The sequence below is a fragment of the Capsicum annuum genome, chromosome 12 (assembly GCF_002878395.1).
Source record: "Capsicum annuum cultivar UCD-10X-F1 chromosome 12, UCD10Xv1.1, whole genome shotgun sequence".
NCBI lineage: Eukaryota > Viridiplantae > Streptophyta > Magnoliopsida > Solanales > Solanaceae > Capsicum > Capsicum annuum.
In genome coordinates, this window is record NC_061122.1 from 42258904 (window position 1) to 42283847 (window position 24944).

Sequence of the window (24944 nt, forward strand, 5' to 3'; positions counted from 1 at the left end):
TTACTCAAAAAATAAGCAATGAGAATAAATCAAGACTAAACAATATACATTTTTATCAATTGCTACCATCCAACCCCAAATTCCTTTTTTTGATAAATTTTCACACAAAGCGGTATTCCAAAAATATGCCAACATCAAATTCATTCCATGATTAATTACTCACGGATAAATAATATCAAACACCAACAAAATCATCCAATCATAACCGCCAAGAACAATGATAATAAAAGAGTAGAGTTGAGAATTGGACCTCAAAAACCTTTGATTGACTTAAGAAGAGAAATAAGAGTAGTCCCAAGAGCCTCAACGGGTACTAAATCTCGACTATTATCCAACTCCAACACGAATATCTCCAGAATCCTATTCAAACTTAAAAAAACATGAAAAACAGTGAACATCCAAAAAAAATACAAACAAAACCATGACTGGTAGATGGAATTTTGCTGATATTAAATCAAAACTTGAGAACTAGATTGAACCTCACCAAAATTAGAAACAAAACCGATCATCTTGACTCATTCGAGTTGGGTCAGGGTCAAAATCCACAATTACCGCCTCATCAAAACTCCAGGGAGCTCTAATGGGGATCGAAACAAGTACAAAGAGAAGCAACAATGTTTTTCCAGTGAAAGGATACTATTTCCAGCCAAGAACGCTGGAACAGTCAACCCCAGTCCCTTTTCTATCCTCTCTTACTCAAATATCTCCCTTTCCTCTTTATTTTTCCTCTCTCTTACTAGTTCTCTCTCTCTAGACCACAACAGTGGCATTTTCTCCCTATATCCCTCTTAATCAATCTCTCTTTGTCTTCTCTGATCTATGTCTATGTGTAGTTCAAATCAGTATACGTGCTTTCTGATGAGTGCAGTGAGGTATGTATATCATGAGAGCTTGAGAGCGTGTGTGTTAAGGTATGCGTATTGATTATATAGAGAAAAAATTATATGTTGTGTGAATTTTCTGTGTGAGTGGTAATGGAAGAAAAGGATGATGGTCAGTTTGTGTGAATGTTTATGGTGTATCAAGAGAATGACGATGGAAGAAGTCCATTATGTGTATTGTTTTCTGGTCTTCTCCTCTTATTTTTTATTTTGTAATGTGAAAATAAAGAAAAAAATTTGAAGGGAAGGGTAGGGGGTCACGTAGGGTGTAGAGATTAAGGGGTGTGGGTAGTGAATTTGTTGAGATAAGGTTTGTTAGGATAAAGGAATATTAGGAATTTAATTTGCTAGGGATTTATTAAAATTTTGTTATTTTTTTGTATTTTTGTGAGGTTTAATCATGTGGGTAAGGGTATATGGTAACGTGAGGTAAAAATTATTAAAATGGGTTTCAGGAGAAACAAAATTAGGTGTTTACATCATGCCCCTTTTTGCATGTAAACACAAAGTGTTTTCAGATAAAAAAGTAGACAACGAGTCCAAATTTTGACGCGACCTTTATTCAAGGAAATAAACAAAAGAAAGAAGGACAATTGAGTTTGACTTAGGACATCCTATCTACCCAAGTTATGATAGAATCAAATCACAGGTATCACAAATAGTTGGAATAAGGGGAACTATACCGAGTTGTAGAGTCGAGTGAGGCCTTGTCAAGGTTCCGGTCCGCGGCTCTGTCATTACATCAAAAATAAAAATTATAATTTAAAGCATAAATAAAATTACAAAAATTCTATCTATAGCTTCTTCTAGACTTGTGACTTGAGTTTCATCACTCTATTCTTCAGGCGGGTTCCTGAAGTTTCATCACTCTATTCTTCAGGTGGGCTCCTGAATTGCAATTTCTTCAACTTGTTGCCTGGCTTTTAATTTTTTCACTTTGTTTCTTGACTTTTAATTTCTTCACTATGTTCTCCAGGCGGACTCCTGACTTGCTATTTTCAATCTGTTGACTTTCAATTTGTTCACCCTGTTCTCTAGGCGGGCTCCTGACTTGCTATTTTTCAATTTATTGACTTTCAACTTCTTCACCTTGTTTCTTGATTTTCCATTTATTCGTCCTATTTTGTAGGCGGACTTCTGGAATCACATCAGAACTAGAAAGAACATTACCCTAAACAAATGTTATGATAAAAATTCCATTTTCCAGAAAAGTGAAGTTTCAAATAACAAGAATTAAATTTTGTACCCTAGTTTATCATCAGAGGACCTTTGTGAATATCAGATCCAAATAACTACTTACATGTTGCAATGATGAATCAAGACTCTGACCAAGAAATGCATCTCTTGTGAGTAAAATTAAATGACCAAGACTAGGAAGTGTGTCTCCTAAGAATTAAAGTTGGGAATACTGACTAGAAAGTGAGTCTTCTAGAGATAAAAGTTTAAGTTTAAAAAAAGTGTTCCACCTGACAAATGAAAACTAACAAGGAAGTGCTCTCCTAAGGGTTAAGTGCAATAACTCAACTAGAAAGTGCATTTTCTAGAAATCAAGAGGACTGACTCGACTAGGAAGTATATCTACTAGGAATCAAGAGGAATGAATCGACCAGGAAGTACATCTTCTAGGAATCAAGGGAACTGACTCGACAAGAAAGTAAATCTTCAAGGAATCAAGGGAACTGACTCGGCCAGGAAGTACATCTTCTAGGAATCAAGGGGACTGACTCAACCAGGAAGTACATCTTCTAGGAATCAATAGGAATGACTCAACCAGGAAGTACATCTTCTTGGAATCAAGGGGACTGACTCGACCAGGAAGTACATCTTCTAGGAATCAAGACTTAAGTTAGAAAGTGCATCACCTAACAAGTAAAATTTGAATTACCCAATCAAGGAAGTGCGTTTCCTTACCAATGCTGCTTGAATTACCAAAACAAGAAAGTGTGTCTCCTTATCAATGTTACTTGAATTACCCAAATAAGGAAATGCATCTTCTTATAAATGTTGCTTGAATTATCCAAACAAGGAAGTGCGTCTCCTCACAAATGTCACTTGAATTACCCAAACAAGAAAGTGTGTCTCCTTACAAATGCTTCTTGAATTTCCCAAATAAGGAAGTGCGTCTCGTTACAAATTTCACTTGAATTACCTAAACAAGGAAGTGCATCTCCTTACAAATATCACTTGAATTACCCAAACAAGAAACTGGGTCTCCTTAAAAATGTTGCTTGAATTATCCAAATAAGGAAGTGCTTCTCATCACAAATATCACTTGAATTGCTCAAACAAGGAAGTGTGTCTCCTCACTAATGTTGCTTAAATTTCCCAAAACAAGGAAGTATGTTTCCCAACAAATATTGTTTGAATTTCCCAAACAAGGAAGTGCATCTCCTTACAAATTTCACTTTAATTACCTAAACAAGTAAGTGCATCTCCTTACAAATGTTGTTTGAATTGCCCAAACAAGGTAGTCTGTCTCCTCGAGATATGGGATTATGAGTTTTACCATAGTTTTGATTACCAAATCTGAACAACAACACTGCCTCTTGCATTTGTGAAAGTGAGGCATTGCAGCCTTTGATATTTAGACCCTGAAGTCCTTCATTTGAAGACAACTAGTGTTCCTATTTCATACAAAGAAAACTTGTGAGTTTAAAAATATGGTGGCTAATTTGTGGCTTTATCTTTCATGGAAAACACTCTTGATAACACTTAACCTAGCTTCCAACCATTAGCATATATTATTGACTTGTTGCATCATTTTTCCAAAATCAAATTATTAAGACTGACTATAAAATAAACACAGTATCTCTGTTTTGCTATGCTTCTCAGATAACTCCTCTGACCCTTAATATTTCCATGAGTTCCCAGACTTTTTTGTTGATAAAACTTTTTGCGTGCCTTATTTTCGCTCATAATCATGTCTCTTTCATGTTGGCTTTTGTCTTTCTTTATGCAATTGGAGAAGCTGGTAGTCAGTTTTGAAATATTCTTTCACTTGTTTTGACATGGATTGACTCAAAGACAAGAGAATAAATGACAATGATTTTTATTTGGATAACTGACTCAAGAAAAATAAAATAAAAGTAAAGAGAAGAAAGAAAAGATAATAAATGTCCCTTTTTAAAACAAAGAAATGAAAAAATTGATCTAAAAATGACAGTCAACTCTAATGATTATGCCATGCATTCTGGATTAAGCTTCCTGATCTTTCCATCCAAACTTTCTACTAGTTTTTGTTGAGTTAATGGCCTTGAAACTGAGTTACTTCCTTGGGCCAATTGCATTCAGAGACCTCATTCGACTAGTGGCACCTTGAAGGGTTTTCGCCAACAAGTCTCTCTCATTTTTATCTCAGCTCACCATCGCCTTATGGCGTCCGTGAAGGTTTTTCATCAATGAGACTCTCTTATTTTCATTTTTCTCAATTCATAGTGCTCGAGAGAATTTTCACCAATAAGACTCATTTTTATTTCTCTCCTGATTCCTTATGTTGAGGAAGACAAGTAGTTCCCAAAATTCTTCATCATATCCATTCCATGCTTAGCCTTATAATTCTTAATGATTGATCTGAAGGTCTTTCTTTTGTTGTAACTTGGCTTTTGGATAGGGTTAGAATGAAAGGATGGAATGAGGCCCAAATGACACTTGAAGTGGGTTAGGACTTACAACTTTTGGAATCAACTCAAACAATGAGGATTAACTCATGCCCCAGTTTCTTTTTACTGGAAATTCTTTTTTATTTGGTTGGACCAAGCGCAGAGTAGTGAAGCCTACGTATCTCAACCCCGAAAGAGGAGAATCAGGTCACACGTAGTTCCGACAGTTTGGTTTTTTGATTGATTCTAATTTTTTTGTTTTTCTCTTTTATTGACTATTTTTCTCTTCAAACTTTCTGACTCTATTTTTCTTGACACTCTTCTCTTTTCTTTGTTTTTGGACATATTTTCTTTTTCTTCTCTTTTTTTTTTGAAAATTTTCAAACTCTACTATTTAGCTTGACACTTTTCTTTTGAGCTTTGCTGACTCTATATTAATTCTAAAATAGGGGTATGAAAAGAAATTGGACTAAAGCTCAAATGGAGTAAACAAAGGATGACACAATGTTTGGATAGCAGAATGCAATGCCTTCGTCATATTAATCCTTGAAAATGCAAGTACACATCATGCAATGTGAAAATGAAAGATGGAGATCATTCGTGACATTTCTATAGCACTAACTTTAACTGATTTTGTGCATCACTACTATTGCACCTTGTTCAATATATCACTCCACTATCTAACCTAATTTAGACGTGTCTTTCAATTGATGACCAAGTTATTCTTGTGATTCTCAAAATAATTTCTTAATTTTCAAAAAAGGCTTTAACTTGTCAACAAATATCTCAGCACTCTACATATTTTCTCAGATGTTTTTTCTAACTTTAGCCCTCTGATTCAAAGTTCATGCTTAAACTGGATTTTAAGATTTGGCTGAAAATTCCGCTAGCATGTCATATCACTAGAATCAACATAATGTACTTTGTAAAAAATAGACAAACAACACATATTTAGAACACAAAGGGAAAGGGACACTTCATTTAGTTGAAATAAAAGATAAAAGGGTTTGAATACCAACGACAAAGGGACAAAACAAGATAGATTCCAAACTACAACCCTAAAATAATTCGGATAACAGAACAAAAAACAAAACAAACTACCAAATATCCATCCTAGTAGGGAGAGAAGTGACTTCTCAATTGCTCAGCCTGACAACTTAGCCACTAGTTCACACATCAGCATGACTAGAGCTTTCTTCATTGTCAATGTTCTGCACCCTAATTGATCCATCTTAAATGATCTTTTTAATTTCTCTTTTTAAATCTCGACAATCTTTAATACTATGACCCTGAGCATCAGAATGATACACATATTGTATATTAGAATCAAAATTTCTTGAATACCGATTAAGAGTGTACTTAAGGAGAGGAGTAACCATGCCCCAAAGTACCAATCTCTAAAATAAGCTGGCATACAACTCTCTAATTAGTGTAAAACTATCTCTTGACTTCTATCATATTTCATTGTTTGGCTTGGATTAAAAATTAAGCCTAGAAGGGCTTTGGTATGCTTATGGAGTTAGAGAAAGAATGGTAGAAGTATTGGGATGATTTTGGCTTGGAATGAATTCTGAGTCATGTTACAATGCATCAACAACAGTAGGAAACTGACATTATGATATTTGTGGAAAACTCGATCTATTTGTAGGATCAATAGAGGGGAATAGAGGAGGAGGCAACCCACTGGCCCAAGCTCGGTACATTTTCATCATTTGTTGTTGCCTTAGTCTCCTAATTTCTTGCATTAATCTCTTATTTTCCTGACTCTTTGTTTGATCCATTATGTCACTCTCTATATCCTTATTGAACACAACTAACCCTTTCTTGGATTTGGTGTGATATGGAGGACCAGCCAGAATGCCACAAACCAACTACCTTAAACTAACTGAACAAGAGATAACAAATATGTTAGAGTTCAACACTTTCGCAAAACTTTTTTATTTCTTTTGCCTTTTTTTTATGAAAAAGATCACTGAACCCAAGAAGGGCACCTACGTATCTCACTCCCGAGAGACGAGAATCAGGTTTACGAAGTTCGTAAAGTTTTGCCAAAATGGGTAAGTAAACTTTTTTCCTTTCTTTTTTTCTTTTTCTTGAAACTTTAAAAAGAAAAGAAAATAACAAATTATCAAAAGAATTGATGAAAATCTTTTTGCATTTTTTTCATGTTTAAATCCCTATACAAAATAAAACCTATGATTACCAAAGAAAAATCTTTTTGGGTTTTTTATTTGAATTTCATACCAAAATGAGACTTGAACCTATAAAAGGAAAATATTTTTGTGGTTTTCTCTTGAAGATGTATATGAAACACCTACTCAAAATGAAGAGTGAAAGAAAATCTTTTTGTTTCTTTTTGAATTTTTCATATTCCTATACAAAATGAAACCTATGATTACAAAACAAAATCTTTTTTGAGGTTTTTGATTTTGAATTTCATATGATAATGAAACTTGAAACTATTAACGAAAAATCTTTTTGTAGTTTTCTTTTAAAGATGTATATGACTCCTACACTAATAAAGAGTGAAAAAAATCTTTTTAAATTTTTCAAATAAGATCCGCGAACCCACAATAGGTTGTCTATGTATCTCATTCCCGAGAGAGGAGAACCAGGGGAGCGTAGTTCGTCCAGGTTGGATAGTTAAGGATCAACTAACAAACTAAACCTTCACAATTGATGAAAAATGGCAATAAAATCTTCTTTGAGATTTTTTAATTTGACACTTCACATAAAAATGACACCTACAACTATGAAAGAAAAATCTTTTTGGTATTTTTATTACATGAAATGTACAAGACTTCTACCATCTTTTTTTGAAGTTTCCTTTTATAAAAAGCTCCTATTAAAAACATCTTTTTTGAAATTTTTTAATTATGGATGCTTACTAAAGAAATAAGGAAAAATATTTTTGATGTTTTTGTTTTTGACAAATTGAGTGCAAAAGTTAAAAAAGCTTTTTGACTTTTTGAATTGTGAAAAACAAAAGCCATAAAGAACACTAAAAGCTACGAAATTCTTTTTTGACTTAGTTTTTTTTCTTTTTTTTCAAACACACCTTCCTTGCCTACAAACTTTCTTTAATTCTAGCACATGTTTTTCCCCAAATCAATCCATCAAATAACCATTTTACCCTCATAGATGCAATAATTAGCACGTAGGAATGCTTTATGGGTGAGTCTCATAAAAAGGGCCACGTGGGTGCCGCTAGGTCTCAATATGATGCAAATAAGCATGACCTAAAGGCGGACCTATGATGAAATCCACTAATAAGGCTATTCGGAGGAGCGTATGGTCGATAGTGGCTGCAAAAGCTTTCCACCCACTCCATACATCCGACGGCTTCCCCTCCTAAAATAAGGGAACTCAACTAGAGTTCATGTACACAACGTACACTTCAGGACTTGTTGCAGAAAAAATTGACTCGAGTTATGCAAATGATGCAAATGATAACACAAACAAAGTGTTTATACACCCATAATGTCAAACTAAGCCAATACAACTCCCAAAATAGGCTTGAATTCTTAAAACTCTCAAGAAGAGTCGCCAGAACTGTCACACCCCTTTTTTAACCAAAAAATATTTGATTTTAACTTTGAAAGAGTTTTTATTACTAAGTAACAAAAATGAAAATTTATTTCAAAGAGGATTCATTTTTTACAATTAACTTAGAGTCAACACTTGAAATAAATTGGGTGTGCTAAGTATTCTTTGGAAATCCTTTTTCAAAAATGATTTTGACTCTTTAAAACTGATCCGCAAATAGAGATTTTGACTAAGGAATTTTGTTGATTAAGGGGAAGGTGTTAGCCACCCCTCGATCCTATAGTTCTACCACCGTCGCTTGGTGAAGTATATCGACTAATTTGACATTATGAATGTATAAACCAACAAACAACAACCACGAAACAAACAAACAAACCAAACCAAAACAAGTCCAAAACAAAAATGTCCAGTCCAATTTATTACAAACCAAAATAGAAAATACTGAAATAACCTACACTAGTCCTAAACTATGCTTTACTCAATGCCTCGGGCTTTGATCATGAACCTCCTGTGCATACATGATACTTTGGGGAATTCCCGGATAAATCAATACAAATCCCTCGGGGCATTCCCCAGCCAAATGAGTACAATTTCAATTTTTGTGCTATAAATAGAATGAATCATTCACGCATATATTCAAACACACAACAAATCGTTATTCCTAAATTTTCCTACCCAGCCTACTATTTGCCTACCAATTTCATCCTATTATGATACTATCATTTTTAACATTCGTATTTACTCCAAAAACTATCAATGACAATAAATCAAGACTAAACAATATTCATTTTTATCAATTGCTACCATCAAACCACAAATTTCTTTTTGTCAATAAATTCTCACCCAAAGCGGTATTCCAAACACATGCCAACATCAAATTCATGCCATGATTAATTACTTGCGGATAAACAATATCAAACATCAACAAAATCTTCCAATCATAACCGCCAAGAACAATAATAATAAAAGAGTAGAGTTGAGAATTAGACCTCAAAAACCTTTGATTATCTTAAGAAAAGAAATAAGAGTCGTCCCGAGAGCCTCAATGGGTACAAAATCTTGACTATGATCCAACTCCAACACGGATATCTCTAGAATCCAATTCAAACTGAAAATAAAACGATGAACAGTGAACACCTAAAATAAAATATGAACAAAACCGAGACTGGTAGGTAAAATTTTGTCGGGATTAAACTGAATCTTGCCAGAATTATATTGAACCTTACCAAAATTAGACCAAAAATCAGTCAACTCGACTGATTTGAGTCGGGTTAGGGTTTAAATCAACAGTTATCAACCCGTCGGAACTCTGGTGAGCTCCAATAGTGACCGAAATAAGCAGAAAGAGATGACAACAATGTTTTTTGATGAAAGGATACTATTTTTGGCCAAGAATGTAGGAATAGTCAACCTCAGTCCCTTTTTCCTCCTCTCTCGCTTAAATATCTCCCTCTCTTTTCTGTTTTTCCTCTCTTCGACTAGTTTTCTCTCGACCAAAGTAGTGGTATTTTCTCCCTATATCCCTCTTAATCTATCTCTCTCCGTCTTCTATAATCTATGTTTGTGTGTGGTTCTAATTAGTATGAGTGCTTTCTGATGAGTGTAGTGAGGTGTGTATATCGTGAGTGCTTAAGTGTGTGTATGTGTTGAGGTCTGATTGTTAATTATGTGGAGAAGAAGTTGTGTGTTATACGAATTTTCTGTGTGAGTGGTGATGGAAGAAAATTACTATGGTCAGTATGTGTTCCTGTTTATGGTGTATCACGAGAATAATGATAGAAGGTGTCCATTGTGTGTATTTTTTTCTAGTATTCTCCTCTTATTTTTTGTTCTGTTATGGGAAAATAAAGGGAAAATATGAAGGGGAGGGTAAGGGGTCACATGTGGTGTAGAGGTGAGGGGGTGTGGGGTTTTGAATTAGTTGAGATAAGGTTTTTAGTATAAGGGAATATTAGGAATTTAATTTGTTTGGGATTTATTAAAATTTTGTTATGTTTTTGTATTTTTTGTATGGTATAATCACATGGGTGAGGGTATATGATAATGTGAGGTAAAAATGAATAAAATAGGTTTCGGGAGGGATAAAATTAGGTATCTATAGTCCTAAAATCCTAACAGAGTCTTTCTTAGTCTCTACCCTTGTGGGTAAATCTATCATAGCTCAGCGGATATACTGGAACTGTTCGATTTGGTGTCTCAGAAAGCTACTTAAGCAGACTTAGTAGAGTTAGAGATGATAGATTTTGATGTCATTCTCAACATAGATTGGCTCCATTCATCCTATGCCTCAATTGATTATAGAAATACCATTGCCTACTTTCAGTTCCCAAATGAACTTGTCTTAGAATGGAGGGGTAGTACCACAGTGCTTAAGGGTTAACTTTTTTCATACCTTAGAGCGTGAAAAATACTAACCTGGGGGTGTGTCTATGATTTAGTGCCAGTCAAAGACTCTAGTTCCAAGACTTCTAATCTTGAGTTAGTTCCAATTGCAAGTTAATTTCCAGATGTGTTTCCCAAAGATCTCCCCAGAGTTCCTCCTGAAAGGGAAATTGACCACGAAAAAGACTTTTTTCCTAAGACTCAGCCCATCTCTATTCTGCCATATAGAATGGCTCCAGCTAAACTTAAAGAGTTGAAAGAGAAGTTGAAAAACCTCTTAGACAAAGGGTTCATCAGGCACAATGTATCTCTTTTGGGGTGCACCAGTTTTATTCGTACCAAAGAAAGATGGTTCTCTAAGAATGTGTATAGACTACCGTCTGTTAAACAAAGTCAACATCAAGAATAAGTACCTACTTCCTAGAATTGATGACTTGTTTGACCAACTTTAGGGTGCAAGTTGCTTTTCTAAGATAGACCTCAGATCCAGCTATCATTAGCTCAGAGTCAGAGAATATAACATTCCAAAAATAGCTTTTAGAACCCGGTATAGTCACTTCGAGTTTCTAGTCATGTCATTTGGGCTTAACAATGCCCCAGAAGCTTTTATAGACTTGAGGAACCACATGTTCAAGCAGTACTTGGACATGTTTATCATAGTCTTCATCAATGACATTCTTGTTTACTCCCACAGTGAAAATGACCATACAAAGCATCTCAAAATAGTATTACAGACTCTCAAAGCCCATCAGTCATTTGTCAAATTCAATAATTGCAAATTTTGGATAAGGTCAGTAGCTTTTCTTATTCATATTATTTCCAGTGATGGAATTAGAGTTGATCCTTAAAAGACCGAAGCAGTAAGAAACTGGTCCAGACCTATCTCTCCATTAGATATCAGGAGTTTTATGGGTTTGACTAGCTATTACCGATGGTTTTTTGAAGGATTTTCATCTATTGTATCCACCATGTCCAGATTGACGCAGAAGAAAGTTAAATTTCAGTGGTCAGATTCTTATGAGAAGAGTTTCCAAGAGTTGAAGACTCGACTCACTACAGACCCAGTTTTGACTTTATTCGATCGTTTAGATGGATTTTTTTGTATATTATGATACTTCTAGAGTTGGATTGGGGTGTGTTTTGATACAGAGGGGTAAGTTTGTGGCCTATGCCTCTAGACAGCTTAATCTCCATGAAAAGAATTATCCCACCCATGATCTTGAATTAGTAGTTTTTGTGTTTGCCTTAAAGATTTGGAGACACTATTTGTATGGGGTGTATATTGATGTATTCATAGACCAAAAAAGCTTGGAGTATGTGTTTTCGCAGAAAGACCTAAATTTGCGTCAGTGAAGATGGTTAGAGTTGTTGAAAGACTATGACACGAGTATTCTGTATCATTCGAGCAAGGCCAATGTAGTGTAATATTCCCTTAGTAGGTTGTCCAAGGGTAGTGTTGCTCAAGTTGAGGATGGTAAGAAGAAGTTAGTTCAGGAAATTCAACAGCTTGCCAGACTAGGTGTCCATTTGGTTGATTCAGCTGAGGGTAGTGTATGGGTGCAGAATAGCCCGGAGTCTTCATTATTGTATGAGGTCAAATAAAAGTAGGACAGAGATCCAAATTTAGTTAAGCTAAAAGAGTCAGTCAGAGACCAAAAAGTAGAGGTTTTCTCCCAAAGGAGAGATGGTGTATTGAGTAAAAAAGCAAATTCTTGAGGAAGCGCATGGTGCACGTTACTCTATTCATTCAGGGGCCACTAAGATATATCACAACATGTGAGAATACTATTAGTGGAGTGGGAAAAAGATAGATATTGACGAGTTTGTAGCTAAGTGCTCCATGTGTCAGCAGGTGAAGATTGAAAATCAAAATCCTATTGGGTCTATGCAGGAGTTCAGTATTCCCACTTGTAAGTGGGATGAAGTAAACATGGATTTCATGATGGGTTTGCCTCGTACTCGTCTTCAGAATGATTTGATTTGGATCATTATTGGCAGGATGACCAAATCAGCTCATTTCATGCCAATTCGTACTTTTTATTCAGCCAAGCACTATGCCAGGCTCTATATCAAAGAGTTGGTTAGGCTGCACGGTATCTCATTTTCCATTATTTCAGATAGAGGTACGCAGTTCATTTCTTACTTTTTGAAAGCCTTCAAAAAGGGTATTGGTTCCCAAGTCCACCTCAGTACAGCCTTTCACCCTCGAAAAGATGATCAAGCAGAAAGGACCATTCAGACTTTAAAATATATGTTGAGAGCGTGTGTCATTAACTTTAAGGGTAGTTAGTATGACAACTTACTTTTGATTGAGTTTGCATACAATAACAACTATCATTCTAGTATTTAGATGGCTCTATTTGAGGCTCTTTATGGGAGAAGATATAGATCTCCCATTGGATGGTTTGAGGTAGGTGAGGTTGTGGTAGTGGGGCCTAACTTGGTGTTTGATTCCTTAGAGAAAGTACAGTTGATCAGGGAGAGGCTTAAGATAGCCCAGAGCCAACAGAAATCTTATCCATATGTGAGAAAAAAAGATCCTGAATTTGATATTGGTGATTATGTGTATTTGAAAATCTCTACCATGAAGAGGGTAAAGAGATTTGGTAAGGAGGAGAAGCTTAGTCCCTGGTATATTGGTCCTTATAGGATTCTGAGTCATTTCGGTAAGGTAGCTTATGAGCTTGAGTTGCCTAAAGACTTAACATCAGTGAATCATGTGTTTCATGTCTCCTTGATAAAGAATTTCATTGGTGACCCAGAAATAGTAGTCCCTATAGAGAGTGCAGACGTTCAGAATAGTCTCTCTTTTGAAGAAGTCCCAGTCGAAATCCTTGATCATCAGATTCGCAGACAAAGGAACAAAGAAGTTCCTTTGGTCAAAGTTCTTTAGAGGAATCATTTTGTTGAAGGAGCTACTTAGGAAGAAGAGGTAGACATGTGAACCAAGTATCCTCACCTTTTCTTTGCAAACTCAAACTTAGCCTAAGGTAACAACTTTTCTTAGATTTACTATATTCCATACTCATTTATAGCTGCATAACATTCTCATATCATTCATGATATAGTTTTGTCATGTGCCATGTCTAAAGATTCAGTTATGCATGTCAATGTAAGTATAGTTCCTCAGTTTCTCTCAGTTTAGTCAGTCTCATTGGACGACGAATGTTCCCAAAAGGGAGATATAGTAAGACCCTGTAAAGTCCTAGTCATTTTAGTCCTCTATAGCATACCAAATGAGGTCCCAAACTTAGAAAATTTCAGCTAAGTGTTGACACTTAGTTTTATTTTTGGCCAGTTTTATTTTTGTCGTTGATATTTCATTGGCATCATTTATGATCTTTTCGTCCTCAAATTGTCAATTTTTAAGTTGATTCATGATTAGGGATGTCAATAGGTCATATTGGGTGAGTTTTAGAATTTTTGAATATCTTTTGAGTCATATTTAGATGACCAAAATAGATAGTCAATGCGATCTCAATGCGTCACAGTTGCTTTTACGTCAATAGCATTGATGTGGTGCGTTAGCCATCACATCAACACCATCGACGCAACACGGCGCCTGCTGCGTCACTGGGTATATTTTGCTCACTTAATTCCCATTTTCCAAAGGCATTTAGGTACTTTTCCCCTCACCCAATTTAGCCAAAACACAAAATTAAACCTCCCAAAGGGCAAAATTCACTCCTTATCTCATAGACACTCTCAAGAACAAAGCCCTAGTTTCATCATGTTCAAGTCCAAGTCTTAATAATGCATCATAATTCTCATTAAATCAACAATCAAGGTATGTTCGGGATTCATCCTTGGGTTTCCTTCCACCCTTAGAGTTCAAGAACCTTTTTTTAAAAATTACAAGTTTTCAGATTCATGATCTACATGTGCAAATTGGGTTGCATTTATCTTTGTGTTATTGTATGGGTTTCAATTAAAGATTTAATTATAAGTTTCATGAACATAAAAGAGCATGTATGTTGATTGATGTAATTCCCATGTCAAAACTCTTGAAATTGCAAGTTTAAGTTATAGTCATGATGCTTATGTGTTGTTATTATCATGTGTATTAATTATGCTCCCCAAGTGTTTGATAGAATGTCCATATGAATTGAATAGTGTAATCATGACATATTAGCATGTGTTCTTATTCATGTAAAAGTTCATGACCTCCTAAGTGTTTGACAAAATGTCTAAGTAAAGAAATTGTGCGTTGTGATCTTTTGGTGATTTTAGCATTGAAATTATGCTATTACTACATGTTTAAACTATTGCCATGCTTAAGCTATGCCTTGCAAGTGTTTGATAAAATGTCCACATGAGGAAATCATGCTTGGTAACCTATTGTTGTGTTGTTAAAATTATGATATGAGTTTATCAATTATGCTATCGAGTCCTTGGGGTATTTATTACCCAAAATCTAGTTGTTAATTTAGTTGCAGTAGTTATATAACTATCCCAGTAAAGGGTCTAGAATAGTAGTACTCAGTCAGGTAACAAAACTCAGTGACCTCAGTCCAAATCTGTCAATCAACACAACCATTGTCAGTTCATTATGGACTAGTACAATCTAGCAATTCATTTAGTGTCAATTCAGTTGGGAGTAGGATTCAGCACCGAGCAAACCCAGGGATGGGGGCATTCCTACCCATAGAGGGTTTGACCCTTAGTACCAGTCCCTGCGTTATAGAACTATGTAGCCAGTGTAGGGTAAGTCGTCCTCTTGCCAGACTAGGGTTGACACAATTATATATTTTTACTGAGTTTTCCTACATAATTATGGTAGACCCAACATTGTTAGTATCCCATGGCAAGGTTCTAACACCCTTCCAAATGGGGTCACAGGTTAAACCCCAAATCAGTCTATATCAAGGTATGTCAGTTAGATGAACACTCCCACAATTACAGTTTAAGTCTCAACACTCAGTAAAGAACTCAGTCAGTTCTACACAACCATGGCTATCAGTTACCAATTACTCAACCATCAGAATTCAACACTCAGTTTCAGTATAATCTTAGATACACAATGTATATCTATATGCGTAATATAGGATGTTCAGTTAGTTCAGTAGTTACAGTTTTGTATGTACTCTCATCTAGTTACTTTATGATGTTTATTCAGTCAGTTATCAGCTCATGCTTATGAACCCATATATATCATCCTTACCTCACTTACCATACCAATACATTCCAAGTACAGACACATACTCTTTCTTTATGCTATGATGTCTTATATCATAGGTTCGGAAGCTCAGTTTCCTGACCGTACTTAGAAACTTAGGCTATCAGCAGCAGTTATAGTGGTGAGTCCTGATATTTCTAGGTCAAAGTTTATTAATTTTAGTATTTCATCAGTTCAGTAGTTATTTCAGTCGGAGTTAGTTGGGAGTTTTTCCCATTAACTCAATATTCAGATAGTTAGAGGCTTTCATACTAGCATAGTCAGTTATTCAGTTTTCAGATGTTATTATTAGTTATACTCAGTATTATTTCAGTATTTTGAGAACCTTATGGCATTTTACGATTTCTTCCACTTATATATTTTAGTATTATATTCAGTGCTCACAACAGGTACCAGTCATGGGTTAGTTAGTTGTACTTCAGGGTCATAAGCGCCATGGGACACTCAGGGAATTACAAACCTGAAATGGGCTCTCTTCATAGGAGAGGTTATCTTTCACAGCCACAGTTTCTAAAGGAACGATAGAAGCTGGATCACCAACCTATTTCTTTAGTAAAAAGACATGGAATATTGGATGTACTGATTCTAATTTTGTAGGCAACTCTAACTCGTAGGCTACCTTCCCAAAATGGCTCAAGATCCTATAGGGTCCGACATAGCGAGATTGAGCTTCCCCTTTTTACAAAATGTCCTCACCTGTTTCATGGGTTATATTTTTAGATACACAAAACCACTAACATCAAATTTATGCTCCCTCCTCAGCACATCTGTATAATATTTCTGATGACTCTAAGTTGTTTTTAGTCTTTCCATGATGAGATAAACCTTTTCCATTGCCTCATATACTGAATTTTGCCCTATTAAGGCATCCTCACCTATCTCGAACTAACTAATAGGAGATCTACACCTCCTACTACCTTACAGAGCCTTAAACAGGGCCATCTGAATACTAGAGTGACAACTGTTATTGTAGGAAAACTCAATCAATGGTAAGTGATCATCCCAACTACCCTTAAAATTAACAACATAAGCCCTCAATAAGTTTGCTTAGATATAAATGGTTTTCTCTGCATGACCATCTATCTATAGGTGAAAAGTTATACTGAGGTGAACTTGAGTACCAAGACCCTTCTGAAAAGCCTTCCAAAAATGAGAGGTGAATTAGGTATCTCTATTTGAAATTATGGTCAAAGGAACCCCATGTAATTTTACCAACTCCCTAATATATAGTATGGCATAATGCTCAGTTGAATATGAAGTATAGATTGGCAAGAAATTGGCTGACTTAGTCTACAATAACCCATATAAAATTATGTTGACACCGCGTACGGGGCAATCCTGTAAGAAAAACCATATTCACCACTTCCCAATTCTAAGTGGGGATACTGAATTCCTAAAGAATACCACCAAGTCTCTAATGCTCAACCTTAACCTGCTGATAATTAGAGAACTTAGCCATGAATTTGGCAACATCCTTCTTCATACTATTCCACCAAAAGACTTCCTTTAAATCACGGTACATCTTAGTGGCTCTTGGGTGAATTGAATATCGGGAACCATGAGCCTTGGCTAGTATCCGTTGTCTCAAATCATCCATATTTGGAATACACAGCCTGCCCTAACAATGAAGGATACTATCTCTCCCTTCGGAGAAAACCTTAACCTTATAATCCTGAACTGCCTCATTTAACTTAATAAAAATGGAATCTCTATCTTACTTTTCATGTATTTCAACAACCAATAAAGATTCCAAACCATTCTGAACCTAAAAACTACCTTTAGCTAAATCAACCAATCAAACTCCCAATGTGGCAAGTTGATGAACCTCATGAACCAACTCCTTCTTTCCCTTCTCAACATGAGAAATACTATCCATATACAATCTTCTAAGGGTGTCGTCCACCATATTGGCCTTACTCGGGTGATACATAACGCTCATTATAGTCTTTCAGTAATTAAAACCACTTTTTCTTATGAAAATTTAGGTCTTTCTGTGTAAATACATACTACAAAGTTTTATGATCGATGAACACATCAACATGAACCCCATATAGATAATTCCTTCAAATCTATAAAGCAAAGAAAAACATTGCCAACTCAAGATCATAAGTCGAGTAATTTTTCTCATGTGGTTTAAGCTATGTAGAGTCATAGACTATGACCTTACCTTGCTGCATTAAGACACAATAAAGACCAACTCTAGAAGAATCACAATAAACTACAAACCCATCTAAAACCTTGGGTTGAGTCAATACCAAAGCAAAAGTGAGTCGAGTCATCAACTCTTGAAAACTCTTCTCACAAGAATCTGACCATCAAAACTTGAATTTTCTTAAGTTAGTCTAGACATGGTGGAGTAAATAGAGAAAATTCCTTCCACAAACCATCTATAGTAACTATCCAAACCTAGAAAATTCCTAATGTCTGATGGAGAGATGGGTCTAGGATAGTTTCTCACAACTTTATTCTTTTGAGGATAAAGTTTAATAACATCTATGAAATGATATGACTGAGCAAATCTATTGATCTTAACTATAATTCACATGTATTGAACTTAGTGAATAACTGATAATTCATAAGGGTCAAAAAATAATCCTCAAATGGTCCACTTGATCACCTTCACTATGAGAGCAGATGAGAATGTCATCTATGAAAATTATGATGAACACGCCTAAATACTTCTTTAACACTCTATTAATCAAGTCCATACAATCTACAGGAGCATTTGTTAGTCCAAAATACATAAATACAAATTCAAAGTGACCATACCAAGTTCTGAAGCCTATTTTCGAAATGTCACAATTTTTAACTCTGAGTTAATGACAGTCATCTGAGGTCTATCTTAGAGAAATAATGTGCACCCTAAAGTTGGTCAAATAATTCATCAATCCTGGAGATGGTATACTTATTCTTGGTTATGACTTTGTTCAGCTGACAGTAATCGATGCACATTCTAAAAAAACCATCCTTTTTTTGCACGAACAGAAATAGAGCACCTCATGGGGAAATACTGGTCCTAATGAAACCCTTATCTAAGAGGGCTTTCAATTATTCTTTCAATTATTTAAGCTTGGTTGGAGCCATTTTGTAAGGTGAAATTAAGATGGGTTGGGTATCTAGAAAGAGATCTATTCCAAAATAGATTTCCCACCCTAGAGGAACCCCAAAAAGATCTTCAGGAAACACTTCTAGGAATTTATTTACTATAGGAACTATACAAGACATGGAACATCGGAACATGAGACCTTTACTCGAATGATATGATAGATACAACCCATAGAAATCGTTTTTCTCACCTTAACAAAAGAGATAAACCAACCTAGAGGGACTGAGGTACTACCCTTCCATTTCAGGACGAGCTCATTTGGGAACTAAAATTGAAATATCCTATTTCTATAGTCCACTAATAGCTTATTTTTATAGTCAACTAAGGTATATCAAGACTAGAGACAATCCATTCCAAGCATGACATCAAAATCAATCATCTCTAACTATACAAGATCAACTAAAGTAACTTTATGAGATACTATGATTGAGCAATTTTTGTATACCCATCTGGCTATAATAGAACTACCGACTGGGGTAGGCACTGAGAAAGGTTCTGTAATATTTTCTAGACTGATGCTGAAGTCTACGGGTATATAAGGAGTAACAGAGGAAAGTATGGCTCCAATATATAATAATGCATATATATGAAGGTGTTAAACTTTAATGTACCCGTTACCACATCAGGAGAACCTTCCTGATCTTTTCAAGTCTGAAGGGCATAAAGTCGATACTTATGCTGGCCACTAATTACACTAGAAGTGGTACTTTGCTGAGCCAGTCGACCTGCTAGTGCTGCTTAAGATTTAGCCCAACCTATGGATGAAAATCTTTACCCTTCTAATCAACTACTAGGAAGTCCCTAATTCAGAGGCATGTCTCACCATATCCAAAAAAACATTATTGCCAGCCATGCACTCATCCTTGTGGTTCTTACTGCACCTTTTGTATACAGGGTTAGTGCAACCACTATTCATGCTACCTTGGAACTTAGATTCTGGTGCTCTATCCTAATTATCAATTCTAAACATAAGTATTAGAGCACTGGCAGAAGATAGGGCTAGGGTTGAAGATTTCTAGCAAAGTTAAAAATGATTCCCACATCTAATTTTTCCTGAGAGAAGTTGAAACTACCAGTTCTAGCCTTTTTATTCTCCTTTTCCTTCTCTTTAAGCTCTTATCTTTAATTTGCTAAGCATAAAACTTTAATCTGGAAAGGTCCATCTCTTTAATCAATATTACAACTTTTCACTCCTTGACCACATCCTCAGAAACTCTAGACATAAATTAACTTATTCGAGACATGGAATTAGCCAACATAGTTAGACCATATCTTGCTAATTAAGTGAAATTGAGTAAATACTACTCCACTCTCATGTTACCTTGATTCAAATTTATGAAATCCTGCACCTTGTCTTCCTTAAACTTGAGTGGAAAGAATTTGTCTAAGAAAGTAGTAGCAAACTCATCCTACTCTACCAGTCTAGCCTCAACACTACCCTATCCTCTTTCCACTACTTAACCTAGGTGTGAGCCACCCTTTGAAAATGGTAAATATCTAAATTATCACTTTCACTTAGAGTAATACTCATAATGTCAGTTACCTTTGGGACACAGTCTAAGAACTCTTAGGGATCCTCCTTAGATTTAGATCCAGAGAATGTTGGAGGATTTATTCGAGTGAAATCTTGGATTTTGGATACTAACATATTAACTACTGTATTGGATGGGGCAATAGCCTGTTGGTTATTCTGAGTAGCCACAGACTGGGCCAAAAGGTAGTAAACATTGCCCTAAATTTGGTGTGGGAGACCTGCTCTTTTAGAGAGTCTTCCTGAATAGGTTCTGGTGTGGACTGGTCCTCGTTATTCCTTCTGGGAGGCAATATTTTATAAGCAAATAGAGGATGAGTTAAATGAGGAAAATATAAATAGAGCTCACATCTGTTGCATAATATGAATACTGAAAAAGGGAAAACTTTCCTAAAATGTGTCTTATCCTCTCACCCTAAAGAGTGGTTCATTTCATACCCATGAACAAGACTCTACTTAATATGGCTTTCAGACACCTTAGGAAACTTTAAACCCTCTACTCTTATACCAAGTTTACCATGATCAAGGGCTACCCCTAGTCATAACACAGTGCTTAGAGTCACAAGTGACCCCAATCTAATCCATTTATTGGTTTGTGATTCAAGCACTGAAAAAAATAACAAATTAATATGTGGAAGCTAAATTGAATAGTCTGAATAATAAAAAATACTCAAAGTAATACTAAATACATCTGATAAAGCTAAAAACAACTCTGACTGTCTAACTGTCTGACTTTTCTGAAAGCCTTTAAACATGATGAGTTATTGGGATAGGTCCCTAACTAACTCTGACTAATGGAAATAGTATGAAACTAAATATTGTGATTAAAGAACTACTAATAGAAATAGCCCTCTACTAATAAGGACTCACCAATAGTGCAGTTGAATAGCACAGGGATGGACTGCGTGTAATCTAGAGCTAAGTGTCGGAACCTATGCGATAAGACAACATAGCACAAAAGAGAGTATGTATTCATTTCATTGAATATACTAATATGTGAGATGAAAAATTACTAATATACATATATACTTAGCATGAATACATGAATATGAATATCGAAAGCAAGACCAAGTATAAACATGTACTAGAATAGCCTGAATAACTACATAACTAAAATATGAACACTTGATCATGCAAACTTGAGTTAATATATTCGAATAACTGATCTGGAACCGCAGGAGCTAATTTAACCGACGTGCCCTAATCTGAGCTAATCGGGGACCAACCTGTAACCCTAGTTGGAAGGGTCTTAGTACCTTGCCACGAGTTCCAACAATAGTTGTGTGGATTCACTAACATGTTGTCCTAAAGGACTAAAGTTTCAGTCCTCTACTGACGGGCAACACCTAGGAAAGTATCAGTCCTCAACTGGTGGGTGACCTCTCATAACCTATGTTGGATACGTGTTCTAGAACTTAGGGACTTTTAATAAAGGCCTCAGTCCTTTACTGGAAGGTGAGCCTTAATCTTTAGGCTTGCTCTGTGCTAAGTCTTACTCCTAACTGAACTAACACTAATACTGATGAAGGGCCTAACATGACTGATACTGACATATGCTTAACTTGATGGTATTTTGAATATAATGATAATAATATACTATGAATGATTTGTAACCTAAAATCTATGACATATATGAATATCTAGGTATTGGGTGTTCATAACCCACTAGAACTATCTAATCCAGATTGATCTTCACAAATATTGAACAATCCATGATATGAGAGAAATCTTGATTAACACCCACTATCTCAATAATTAAGCTTGATGTAAATATTTGCATTATTAAACATATGGAAACACAATTATCATGAGGGAATATTTTTCCATAGAGAAACTTAAGAGTTGACTGAATAAATTATGAAATTCATACTCCTCATGGAAACCTACACAAAAAGGGAATTAAACATGAGGATTAGAAACTTTTGGGACTTAGTGGGTGAAAGGAGCCCATTGATGAATATCCTGTATAACTTAATTAAAAGCTTTGGTGAAATCTTTTTTAGAATTGGACTTGCTTAAAGAACCCTAGTTTGCTCTTAAGGGAGAAAAAATCACCTCTTTTATTCCTCTTGGGTGAAATTGATAATTATGTCATGATTTGGGGCTTTGAGGTAATTTATACCACTCCTTGTAAAGCTAAAAAAATGTGGGTTTGGCTTGTAAAGGAGTGGTAGAAGACATAGAAGTCCCCAGAAAAACATGCTGGAAAACACGTTCCCAGTAATTACGACTCACCTCATGACTCGTTATGACTAGCTATGAGTTGTGTGAGTCGTAACCTGGGATCTTGGGATTCTGGATACATTCTGTTATGACTATAACTTTTCAGCTAATGACTCATTATGACTGACAATGAGTCATTGGGTGAAGTCGTAGTCTGAGACTTGATTCTTGGATCTTTTACTGGTCAGGCTATGGGTCCACATAATGACTCATAAGGTCGGCCTATGAGTCATGTGCTGGACTCATAACCACTGGAAGGGATTCTTGATACATATTGTTTTGACTATAAGTCTCTCCTAATGACTCATATCCACTGATTACGGGTCTAGGCACTAAGATAAAACTTGGGGCCTCCATTGGAATGTCTACGATTCACTCATGATGACTCATCATGTATGACAATGACTCATTATGACTGACTCATTATCATATCAGTGTGTCAGGCCCATAAGGTAAATCTTCCTTAAGTTTTTCCCATAACACTGGTTTAAGACTAGACTTAAAGCATTGGAAGCTAGTTTAATGGTCTATCTTTTGAGGGGGGTCTAGAGCTTGAAAATTTAGGGTATTACAACTTGAGAGGAAAAAACACTAAAGTGTGAGATATCTTAAAATTGAGACTTGTGGGTGACTTGGGAGCTTGATTAACATTTATTTTCATGATTATCTTTGAATGTGAGGTAAGAATTTCTTGGTGGGTTTTATTGATTTATTTCTCAAAATCCCAAAACCTTAAGGGATTGATTTTATCTCTAATTTATCTTGGATTTCACTAATTTTTTAGGGTAATTATTCCTTGAGCTTGTATGAATGTTAGGTTGGGTTGGGTTACAAAATGTGATTTTTATAAATGGGACCCACATGAGGTTTTGATGTTATTATTTAACCTGAAGAACTATGGCACAATATAGGTATCATTATTTTCATATTAATGAGTAAAATGTGTTTATGATAGCTTGGCATCTTGAGGAGGCTTCTCGAAAGGGAAAATCGGTGGTTTAGCAATTCATTGAGCTTTCTTTGACATCGAGGTAGGCTAGATTTATTCCTTGTTAGATTGAGCTACTTCATAGTATGTTTATGATATTGGGTTGGATTTAGGATTGTCTTAAGGTATTGAATGATAAAATGCAAGACTTGAGTTATTTGGACCGTTTAGGCTATCTTGAAATCGAACAGTTAAAACATTTAGCTTGTTCCCTTATGCCTTAATGAAGTGGACTTCATTACTCATGTTTAGCATGAAAATGCTTTGATTAATCAATTTAGGTAAAAATCCTTTAGACACTCACGCTTAGAGTAAGTTTGTCCCTAGTTTTTTACAGTAATGAAGGTTTCCCTATTTTCTATTGAACTTAGTTAAAGTGCTTGAGAAGAATCTCTACCTTAGGGATAATTGTTTCTTACTTAACATCTGAATAGATGTAGACACCTAAGCCTAGTCGAGGATAGAACTTGACGTAGTACTTTTTGGGGGGGATTTAGAAGTGGACTCCTTGACCTACCTAAAACCCAGATCAATGTTAGTTCTCTTGAAAAACCTCTATATTTGGCCCACCTAAATCCAAGATCAATGCTAGTTCTCTTGAAACCCTTAAACGTTGTTAAACATCTAGAGAATGCCCTTTAAGGAAATATTAAGGAACCTTGGTATTTGATGGTTATGGTAATGATAACATTAGAAGTAATGTTAACGACTAATGGATTAGATTATCACTTATGCAATGATGAGATATGGTTCATGTTGCGACAAGTTATTAGTTATGCCATGTATAAGCTATCTATCATGCTAATGATAAGCCTTTGACCATGTTATTGATATGTTATTTCTTATGCTATTACTTGTTATTATGATAATGCAAATCAATTTTGCTAGAAAACATTCTTATTGATGATGTTAGTAATTGTGATATCAAAATAATAGAAGTCATGGTTATTAATTATATGGGAAGTTTTGCTATAATAATGATAGAATTCATGATGTTTGACTATATTAGCACTTATGACATTAATTATTCTCATTTCAATTCGGAAGATGATTATGATGCTGATTATACCCGATTCAATTTTGAAAGATGACTGATGATTATATTCCTGATTCAATTTTGAAAGATGATGTTCAATTTTGGAAGTTGACTATGTTTAATTTACTCGATTTAATTTTGGGGGATGATAATGATATTGATAATTCTCGGTTTAATTTTAGAGGATAAGTATGAAATTAATTATGCCCAATTTAATTTTGGAGAATTATTATAATGATAAATTAATCCCGACAAGGCCGAAGGATGATTATGCTGATGTACCTATGTGTACATCTACTGGTTTGAGTTCGGCTATTTATTATGATATATATATATATATATGTATATATATAATGTTGATATTAGGATGCATAATATAGACTGAAAGTGGTAAATGATTAGAAGATGGTATAATTAATGATTAGTGATAATTGATGACTAGTGATGAATGTTTTTAAGTGACAAATAATAAATAG